Consider the following 9,812-nt stretch of genomic DNA (forward strand, 5'->3'; position numbering starts at 1 on the left):
AGATAAATGTCAAGTTTCCGCGGATAAATACAAAATTTTGAAGATAATTACGAAGATCGGAAAAAATGGAATATCTCCATTTTTATGCTATGGCGGCTTAAGGGCTGAAGAGGAAAGGCGTAAACCGACCTTGGAGTCAGTATATAAGGGGTCCTAGGCGAGAGGCATGGGGAGAGGAATTTTCCAGAGCGAACTTAGCACTTAGAGCAATTAGGCATATTTCTGTTTTTGTTATTCGAGCTGCGACTCAACTAGGTTATTGCCGTCTTAGGGTTTTAGAACTAGGAATCTCGCCGACAGCTCTCGTAGCCCAGGCTCCGCTCAAACGCGAATTCGGAATAAGATCTACTTTGCTCCCTTTTCGATTTCTTATACTTTATCGTTGTCATTATTGTGTTCTGATTGCTTGGCGTGTGGTATTAGCAGATATCCGGGACCTCTGGGAAGTTAGGGTTTTCCTAACTTTCCTTATTTAAACGGAAATCGACAGTGCGAATTTCGGTTCCCACAACCGTGTATCTAAGATGCCTTGCGCCACGCTGAATTCACGGTGGGCGAAGGAGTTCTGAGAGGTTCTTGAGTAGAATAAGTTTCTCAGAGAAGTGAGGCGCTAAATTAATGGGCTGAAGACGAAGCAGTTATGCATGTTACAGCTGGACTTTCAAGAACAAGAGCTAACAGAGTTTTGTGTGTTGATGGAAACCGGTTTGGGAGCGTTGTCGTAGAGGTTCCTTTGCCCGATTGGAAAACCCATCGGTGTAGACATACTGCTGTCATATGGCTTCTTCGTTTCATGGAAGAGAACAGGAAGTCGCTCCAAGACATCACCAACACACTATCTTCTGGCGAGAAATACACTTGCGGTTATGACACATATGTTTTTATGATTTAAGTAACATATATATGATTAAAGTCTCTAAAATAGATTTTATTTTTAAAAATGTAATAATAGACTTTTAAAAATAATTCCATTAACAGAAATGTATATTTTACTGAATAGTTGTGTTGCCTAATAAACCCAAGAGCAAAATAATATATCACCTTAAGTCCATGTTAATGATAATTAAAAGGAACATAGATAAAATACAAGTCACACCACCTTAATAAAAATAATAAAAAATGTCTGAATCAATGAATACCAGTTATAATACTATGCAAGTTAAACAATCCGAAAGACTTAAAACACTTAATAGAATGACACCTTAGACATGCAAAGTCCACCGGGAATAATGATTTTCACATAAAGTATAGCTAACCCTTTCAACGAAACATTAATCTTAAACATAAATAAAACAAACAGATAACTCCACGTGAATTCAGCACATACAAACAATTAATTCTGCTCAAACACACGACCATCTATAATTGATTTTCAGCTACCATCGGTCACCGACCATCAAAATAATTTTAATGACTCAGCAACCGAAGATATCAAATTCATGTTAACATACCATGAAATATAACACTCCGTCTCAACCATGCTTATTCAAGAGACAACCCAATATGTGATGAAATTACTAACAGCCGAATACAATAACATAACTAATGATCGTTGTTATGTCCAAACAAAGTAATACACTATGGTCGCTAACCACTATGAAATGGATCAAAAAATATCATTTTCTTTCAACATATTCTCATTTTCATATTTTTGAACATATTTTATTTACTAAGATCATAAAATAAATAGTAAATTCATTTAGAAAAAAACATACGAACCCGGCGCGTAGCGCCGAAATACCACTAGTTTTGTATATAGTTTCTTCTCCATTTATATAATGCCTTGTAAATGCTTAGACCTAAAACCTTATTCTGTACCAATATATAAATGTATGTAGTCACTTTTTCAATGAGGTAGATTCATCTTCAACATCATCTCAGAACATAGGATACTCTAATTTTTTCTTTCGCGAATCATCCTACCTTCTCCCACTTTCTTCTCTCTAATCTCGCCTCTATGTTTCTTTCTCCATGATAATGGCCTCTTCAACAGATGTCACTAGTGTTGCAAACCAAACCGTGAATATGACAAACATCACGAAACTGAGTTACTCTGATTACTTAATGTGGAGTTTTCAGGTTCATGCTCTGTTGGACGGCTATAACTTAGTCGACTATCTGATGGATCCGTCCAAACATCTGAAAGCTTCTCTCTCTGTAAAAGCTAAGACAAGCTCATCTACAATGGATTGCTTGGTGTATTCTCCTTTCCCATTCAGCTAGTTCTCTCCACTTGCCACTCGCCTATCAAAATCTGGAAGACCCTTGCATCCACATATGCTAAGCCTTGTCGTGGACATATGCATCAACTCAATCTTCAACTCAAAAATTGGTCCAAATGCACTAAATCAATCAATGAGTTCATTTAAGGTCTCATCACCCGCTTCAATCAGCTAGCTCTTCTTGGTATACCAATTGATGTTGAAAATCAAATCGAATACATGATAGACGACTTTCCTGAAGAGTAGAAGTATGTGTTTGACCAAATCAAAGGTGTGAAACATCACCATCATTAACAAAGTTTCATGAGAAACTTCTCAACAAGGAGGCCAATTTTCTAACTGCATCTCCTGCCACTCTTGAAACACCGGTTACATCAAACGTTGCAAACACATATCCGAACCCGACCCATACTTGCCCAAATGGACCTTGTATGGTGTTACGAAATACTACTCAAAGTCTTATTAACCGAACCTGAACGGGTAACCCAAAAACCCCGAAAAACCAAAAACCAGAAATATTATCCTAAGAAACCGATCTGAATATACAAATTAGTATTCAATATAATATTTGAAACATAAATATGTACTTCAAATATCCAATTTCATATTTATTTTGATATGATATCTAAAAATAAGTATATAAAATTTAAATAAGTATCTTATATATTCAATTATATATAAATAAGTATGTATTTCTTATGATTTGCTTTTAAATTTTAGATTTTACTTCGGGTTATCCGAACCAATCCGATAAAATCTGTAACCGGACTATATATGGTTACTTTATAGGTTTTAGGATGTGATACAAATTAGAACCAGAACCAATGTGTTATATCCTTACACGACTTATATTTCCAAATTTATTAGAACTAGACCTCAGGTGTATTACAAATAAAAACCAAAATCCGAAATAGCCAACCCGAACGCCAACATGTACCCGAACGCCCATGCCTATATGCAACTCTAACAAAGTTTATTTGGGTGAAGGATCTTTTCTTTGGGATCCCATTGCTCCAAGGCTGAATAAATGTTAACTCTACGAGTGGCCTCTCTTTTTTACTCCAGATTTGTCGTTCTTCGTTGCTGCATCCTCACAAACATCCATGGCTGAGTGGCACTATCGGCTATGCCACCCGTTTTCGTACGTTCTCAACTAACTAGTTAAAATCTTTCCCCTGTCTTTCTCAAACTCCACCTCAATGAACTCTTTATGTATTGATTGTTCAATTAATAAGAGCCTCAAACTTTCATTTTCACTAACAACCATTGTCTCCTCTCCAATATATTTTCATCGATGTATGGTCTTCTCTGATCATTTCTTGTGACAACGAAAATTACTATCTTTTTTCTCATTGATCTCTTCATTCGCTATACTTGGCTTTACCCTCTCAAGACTAAATGCCAAGTCATAGATATGTTTAAACCCTTTAAAGCCTTAGTTGGAAACCCCTTCAATGCAATATTGGTACACTATACTCCAATAACAACGGTGAATTCATAGCTCTCAGGTCTTTTCTAGGCAAAGCATACATAGCACATTTCACCTCCCCACCTCACACTCCTGAGCAAAATGAAATACCAGGGAGGAAGCGTCGTCACATCTTCGAGAAAAGACTTTCGTTACCTACATATGTTGGAATGCTAAGGAAACTAGGAAATATGTCGTTGTTGTAAACGCATATGCCCACAAAAACTAGGAAACAAACCTTCAACCCTCAAACCGAAACCAACAAACCAACCCAACAAATCAGCCATCTCAAACCAACAACGACCCAAAATTAACCACATCCTCTCCATATTCCCATAAAACATCAACCTCCAAACATATATCCAAGGCAAAGTCGCCGCAAAAACAAATCTCCAAACCAAACACCAAATACAATCTTTCTGTAGCCATCTCCACACACATAACACCTGAACCTCTGACCCTGAACTAAGCAATGAAAAGACCCAAAATGGTGCGGTGTTATGTCAGGAAAAATAGATGCGTTTGTTGTTAATCAAACGATGGATCTAGTTCCCAGACCACCAGACAAGAAGGTCGCTGGCTGTAAGTAGCTGATAATAAAAAATTCTGCCTATTGGTTCTCATCGAATGTGTAGAGAAAAAAAATTCGTGAAAGGTTAAAATCAAAACTAGGGCGCGACTACACTGAAACATTCATTCTAGTGATAAAATTGACAACCAAACGTCTAGTCCTCGACATTTCTGTCTCGAAATGTTGATCCATCGAGCAGCTTGATGTGAACAATGCCTTCTTTTAAGGCACATTCACTAAAAGAAGTTTACATGGAGAAACTTCTTGCGTTCATCAATACCGATCACCCAAATCATGTTTTTCTTGTCTCAACAAGGTGATTTATGGTCTCAAAATCTCAGCATGCCTGGTACACGGAGCTAAAGACGTTTCTACTCACCCTCAGGTTTCACAAATCTCTCCTTCATATTTCTCTCTTAACGATGAACACTGGCAGTGGTCTCTTATACTTACTTGATATGCTAAAATTTATATCCCTATGATCTAATCTACAAATTCAGAGGTGCAATGCAATATTAAGGGGTCAAATCTACAAAGAAATCTGGATCACTCAATAGACTTTAGTTTCAAATTAAGATAAACAAATAGAATGTAAGTAAGTAAATAATAATATTAAAAGCGGTTGTAAACGATTAGAGAAAGGTGCTAGACCCATGGAATTTCGTAGGTAAAACAAAATTGCAGACTAGATAGATTACTAAAAGTTTATGAAGAACAATTCTTGAACTCAAATCACAGTGTTCAATTCAGCCAACTTTCATTACAGAGATAATCTATGTATATATCTTAGAATTCCAAATCTATTATTATTCAACAGTTCATACAAGCATTAAGAATGAGTTTGAAAGTGCACAATATCCCCAAACCTAATTTTTTTGCATATAAGTATTTAGTTCACCTAAGATTAATTCAGGAAATCAATAACACTTTCATGTCTACCAATTTTCTAAGATCTAATTCCACGTCGTCAATCTGTAACAAGAATTAAAACAATCTTACTGAAGAATATAAGATAACCCTAACAATTCTGTCAATCTAACAATTCATCTTAACCCTTAAAGAACCCTAAATCCAACAAGTAGATTACTCAGGCACTATAGCAAAAAGACAAATCATTGAATGAATAAACTGCAATAAAAAATCATTTAGAGAGATAAAGGATTTCAAAATCTTTTTGTCTCCAAAATACGTTACGAAATCTCTCTCCAAGTATGAATAATGAATTACAAAATTCTTAAACACCTAAATAATTCTAAAACACGAAATGAACTTAATTGCAAATAATGGATAGTTTGGACCAATCTTCAGTTCTTGAAACTTGATAAAAAAAAACTCGTCGGAGAATGCTTGATCACAATGGTGTTGACCGACACTAAGGGTGTGTGTTGATTGACACAAGACCAAAATATGATCTCCGACTTGGTTTTTTCATATTCAATTCTCTTCATGCTCTAAAGTGCTTCAAAATCTCTAATCTTTTCCAATACATACTTGAACCTACAGTGTCTCATAAAAGACTTGAAACATACATAAAAGACTCTAAAACATGACTAGTCTAAAACCAATAAAACCAAGATATGTTATTACTCATCTATGTCGATGATATCCTTATCACCGGAAGCAACAACATACACACTGCCAAGGTACTAAACCTGTGGGCCGACAAATTTTGCTCTGATACCAACTGATGGAGCGGAAGTAATGATATTGCAAAGGTAACATTGAATTCTCAGAATACTTTTGTTATTTAAGTCTTCTTTGATCTGTTGAATTCTTATAGAATGCCCAGATAAAATGATACAAGAGTTGTTTACCACAAAGCACTAGTTTTATAAATTTAATCAAATCGAAATGTCTCTCACAAATCCGAGAGGTCACTATATATAACGACGTATAGGTCCTAAAAACGATAGGGGTTAAAAGCTTAATCTCATAAGTAAAAAGAATACTAAAACATAAAGGAAAAGGAATCTAGAAAACCAAAGCATAGTAGGTTAGTGATGTATGCTATATCAGTATTGAGACACACTGGCAACCAAAGGATTCCACCTGCGTCAGCACAAGTAAATTTTGGATCTTTTACACTGCCACAATATGGTGAATGCAAAACCAGTCACTATTCCCATGACCTCTTCTCCCAAGTTGACTCTCCTATCGGGTACATCCACCTCCAACCCAACAGATTATTGTCGACTTGTTGGCTCTCAATAATATCAAGCATTCACAAGACTAGTCATAGCGTATGTATGAACAAACTTTCCCGGTTCATGCACCACCCCACACAAGACCATTGGAAAGCAACTAAGAGGATACTATGATATTCAGCCGTTACAACAACAAGTGGTATCTTCCTCTCTGCTAACACTCCTCTGGTTTTTCAAGCATATATAGACGTTGAATGGGCATGAGTCTCAGGTGATTATGTCTCCCTGATTACATACATTTTTTTATCTTGGCAGGAGCCCGGTTTCATGGTCTGTGAAGAAGCAAACAAGGGTGTCTGGCTCTTCGAAAGAGGATGAGTATCGCTCAATCTTAAAGACAACATCTGAAGTACGGTACGATATGCAATGTGTTAATATAACTTGTCATCACTCTACCTCCTATCCTAGTCCTCTACTGCGACAACATAAGAGCTATGTTTCTTTGCACTAATCCGGTTTTTCATTCATGCATTAAGCACATAGCCTTAGATTATCACTTCATCCGCGAGCACATACAGAAACACATTTTACGGGTCGCTCATGTCATCACTAAAGATCAATTGGCAGACACATTTACGAAGCCGCTCCAACGTGCATGTTTCCTAGAACTCAGAAAAGATTAGAGTTGACACAGCCTCTCCATCTTGAGGGGCAGGTAAGAGATATAACAAGGAAACACTATATTTTGTACATATATCCTTCTCCACTTATGGAATTCTTCATAAATGCTTGGACCTAGAACCTTCATCTGTATCAATGTATAAACCTATGTAGTCACTCTCTCAATGAGGTAGATCCATCTTCTATAGAGAGAACTTATATTTATACAAAGTCACTTAATGTGTACTGATTACTATTTACTTCGATCTACACAAAAGAATATTTCAAAGTACTTGTATTACCAAGTGGATGGTAGTCTATACTTTTTGTCAAAAAGATGATAAGCAAAATCTAAGAGCGTGTTCGTATCTATCACTAGTAATTATATTTAGCATGAGCGATTTAAGCATTAAACATGATCAAAGGTTATCTTAAACACTGCAAGAGATTATGGAGCAAAACTTATACAAAAATCGGTATTTCCTTGTTCCTCAACAATATACAAATATATTTTGATCTCAAAACCAATAAACAAAAGGTTCAAAATGTATCAAACGATGGTGGCACAAAAGAAGATGGAAAACAATGAACAAAACTTAGGTTCACCCCCTACGGTGAACCTTTAAATTCACATATCATCTTATTACCAATCAAAATGTCACCTAGATTAATAATAAAATAGACTAATTTTATTTTTAAAATCCGAAATAACTGAAAAAAAATAATGACGTCAATTTTAATAACGCTAACGCCAATAACTAAATTCTAAACCTTAAATCTAAACCCTAAACCCTAAATTATAAATCCAAACTCTAAACCCTAAACCTGAACCCTGAACCTTAAACCCAAACCCTATATCTTAAACCCAAACTCTAAACCCTAAACTTGAACCCTGAACCTTAAACCCAAACCCTATATCCTAAACCCAAATCTTAGACCCTAAACCCAAACCGTAAACCTTAAATCCATACCCTAAACCCCAATCTTAGATTCTAAATCTTTAACCCAAACCCTACGCTTTAAACTCAAACTATATACCCAAACTCAATCCCTAGACCCTAAACTCAAATTGTAAACCCCCAGATCCTATACCCTAAAGGTTTGGGTTAATGTTGATGTTGTTCCTTTAGGGTTTAAGGTTTGGGTTTAGGGTTGAGGATTTTGGTTTAGGATCTAGGATTTGAGTTTAGGGTCTAGGATTTTGATTTAGGTTTTACGGTTTGGGTTTAGGGTTTAGGATTTGGGTTTAAGATATAGGGTTTGAGTTTAGTGTTTAGAGTTTGAGTTTAAAATTTAGGGTATAGAGTTTAGATTTAAGGTTTAAGGTTTAGTTATTAACATTAGCGTCATTAAAATTGACGTCATTATTTTTTTCAATTATTTCAGATATTTGAAAAAAAAAAATTTATTTTATTATTATTATAGGTGGCATTTTAACTGGTAATAAGAAGATATGTGAATTTAAAGGTTCATCCGGGTGAACCTAAGTTTTGTTGAAAACAATGGAGGAACTAAAAGAAACGATGTGCTTATCATCCAAAAAATAAGACGGCAAGCCATATCATCGTTTTTGTAATTTTTTAGTTTGTAATTTTTTTTTTTGGCTGTTTCATTTATTTGTTAGATTTTTTTCTAAAGAGAGAGCATCCAAGAACCAGATGGAGCTTTGATCCTCTCTTATTTAAAAGTCTTTTTTTTTGTTTGAACAACCTCTTATTTTAAGGGTTTTTTGCAAGATTGACTTAAAACTCAAAGTCAAACCTAAAACTAATCTATGCTTTTCTTGGATTTTTTTTTTGTCATATTCACCTCACAAGTTTATATTATTCACGAAAATTTCATTAGTTTTTTTTTCTTTTTTTTTCGAAAATGTCATTTTTACTCTCTCAACCTCATCATCTTCAAGTATTTACAAGATTACCATTACAATCAATACACCAACCAGCATGAACAACCAATTTGAAACTCTTAATGCACCTCAAATCAATTTACACTCTCTCTTTCTCACTTGTTATGAAGTAAAAACAACATCTCTTTCACTTTGCCTCCATATTCATCCAAAAAACTCAAGCTTTTGATTCAATTTTTTTTTTATGGTTGATAGAGCCATTCAAGCATACTATTCTTGGTGGGTTACTTTCGTTTGAGGTTCTGGGTGGTTGGAAAAGACTCTGTGTGCTAAGGAAGTCATCTCACTAGTTTAAGGTATGAAATTGAAAATTTTTCTAGATCTGTTCGCGTAAAAGACTTACACGTCAGTAGTCTGGCTGTAGAAGACTTGCGGGTAAGTTTTCTAGTCAAACAGACGACTTACTTGTAAGTCGTTATCTTTGTTTGTTAAAAAAATAAACAAGTTAGTTTTGCATTTGACCGAATTGTGTCAGATATTTGACTTTTCCTAGACAACTTATTAGTAAGTCGTCTCCGGGAAAACAAAAATTTCAATATTTTATTAAAGCTAGACGATTTATCTGTAATTCGTCTCAGGTTACTTTTGCAATTGGAAAATAAAACTTAAATATTTAACTTTTCCCAGACGACTTACGCGGAAGTCGTCAAGTAGGACGACTTACTTGAAAGTCGTCCGACTTACTTGAAAGTCATCCAGGATAAGCAAAGTCGTCCAGATTTATTTCCTAGATTATGGTAAAACCTTGCTTATCTCGGACGACTTTCTCGTAAGTCGTCTACCTGGACGACTTTCAAGTAAGTCGTCTGGGTAAAGTTAAATATTTAAGTTTCTTTTT

Source organism: Brassica oleracea, chromosome C8, assembly GCF_000695525.1.
Source record: "Brassica oleracea var. oleracea cultivar TO1000 chromosome C8, BOL, whole genome shotgun sequence".
In the NCBI taxonomy this organism is placed as follows: Eukaryota; Viridiplantae; Streptophyta; class Magnoliopsida; order Brassicales; family Brassicaceae; genus Brassica; species Brassica oleracea.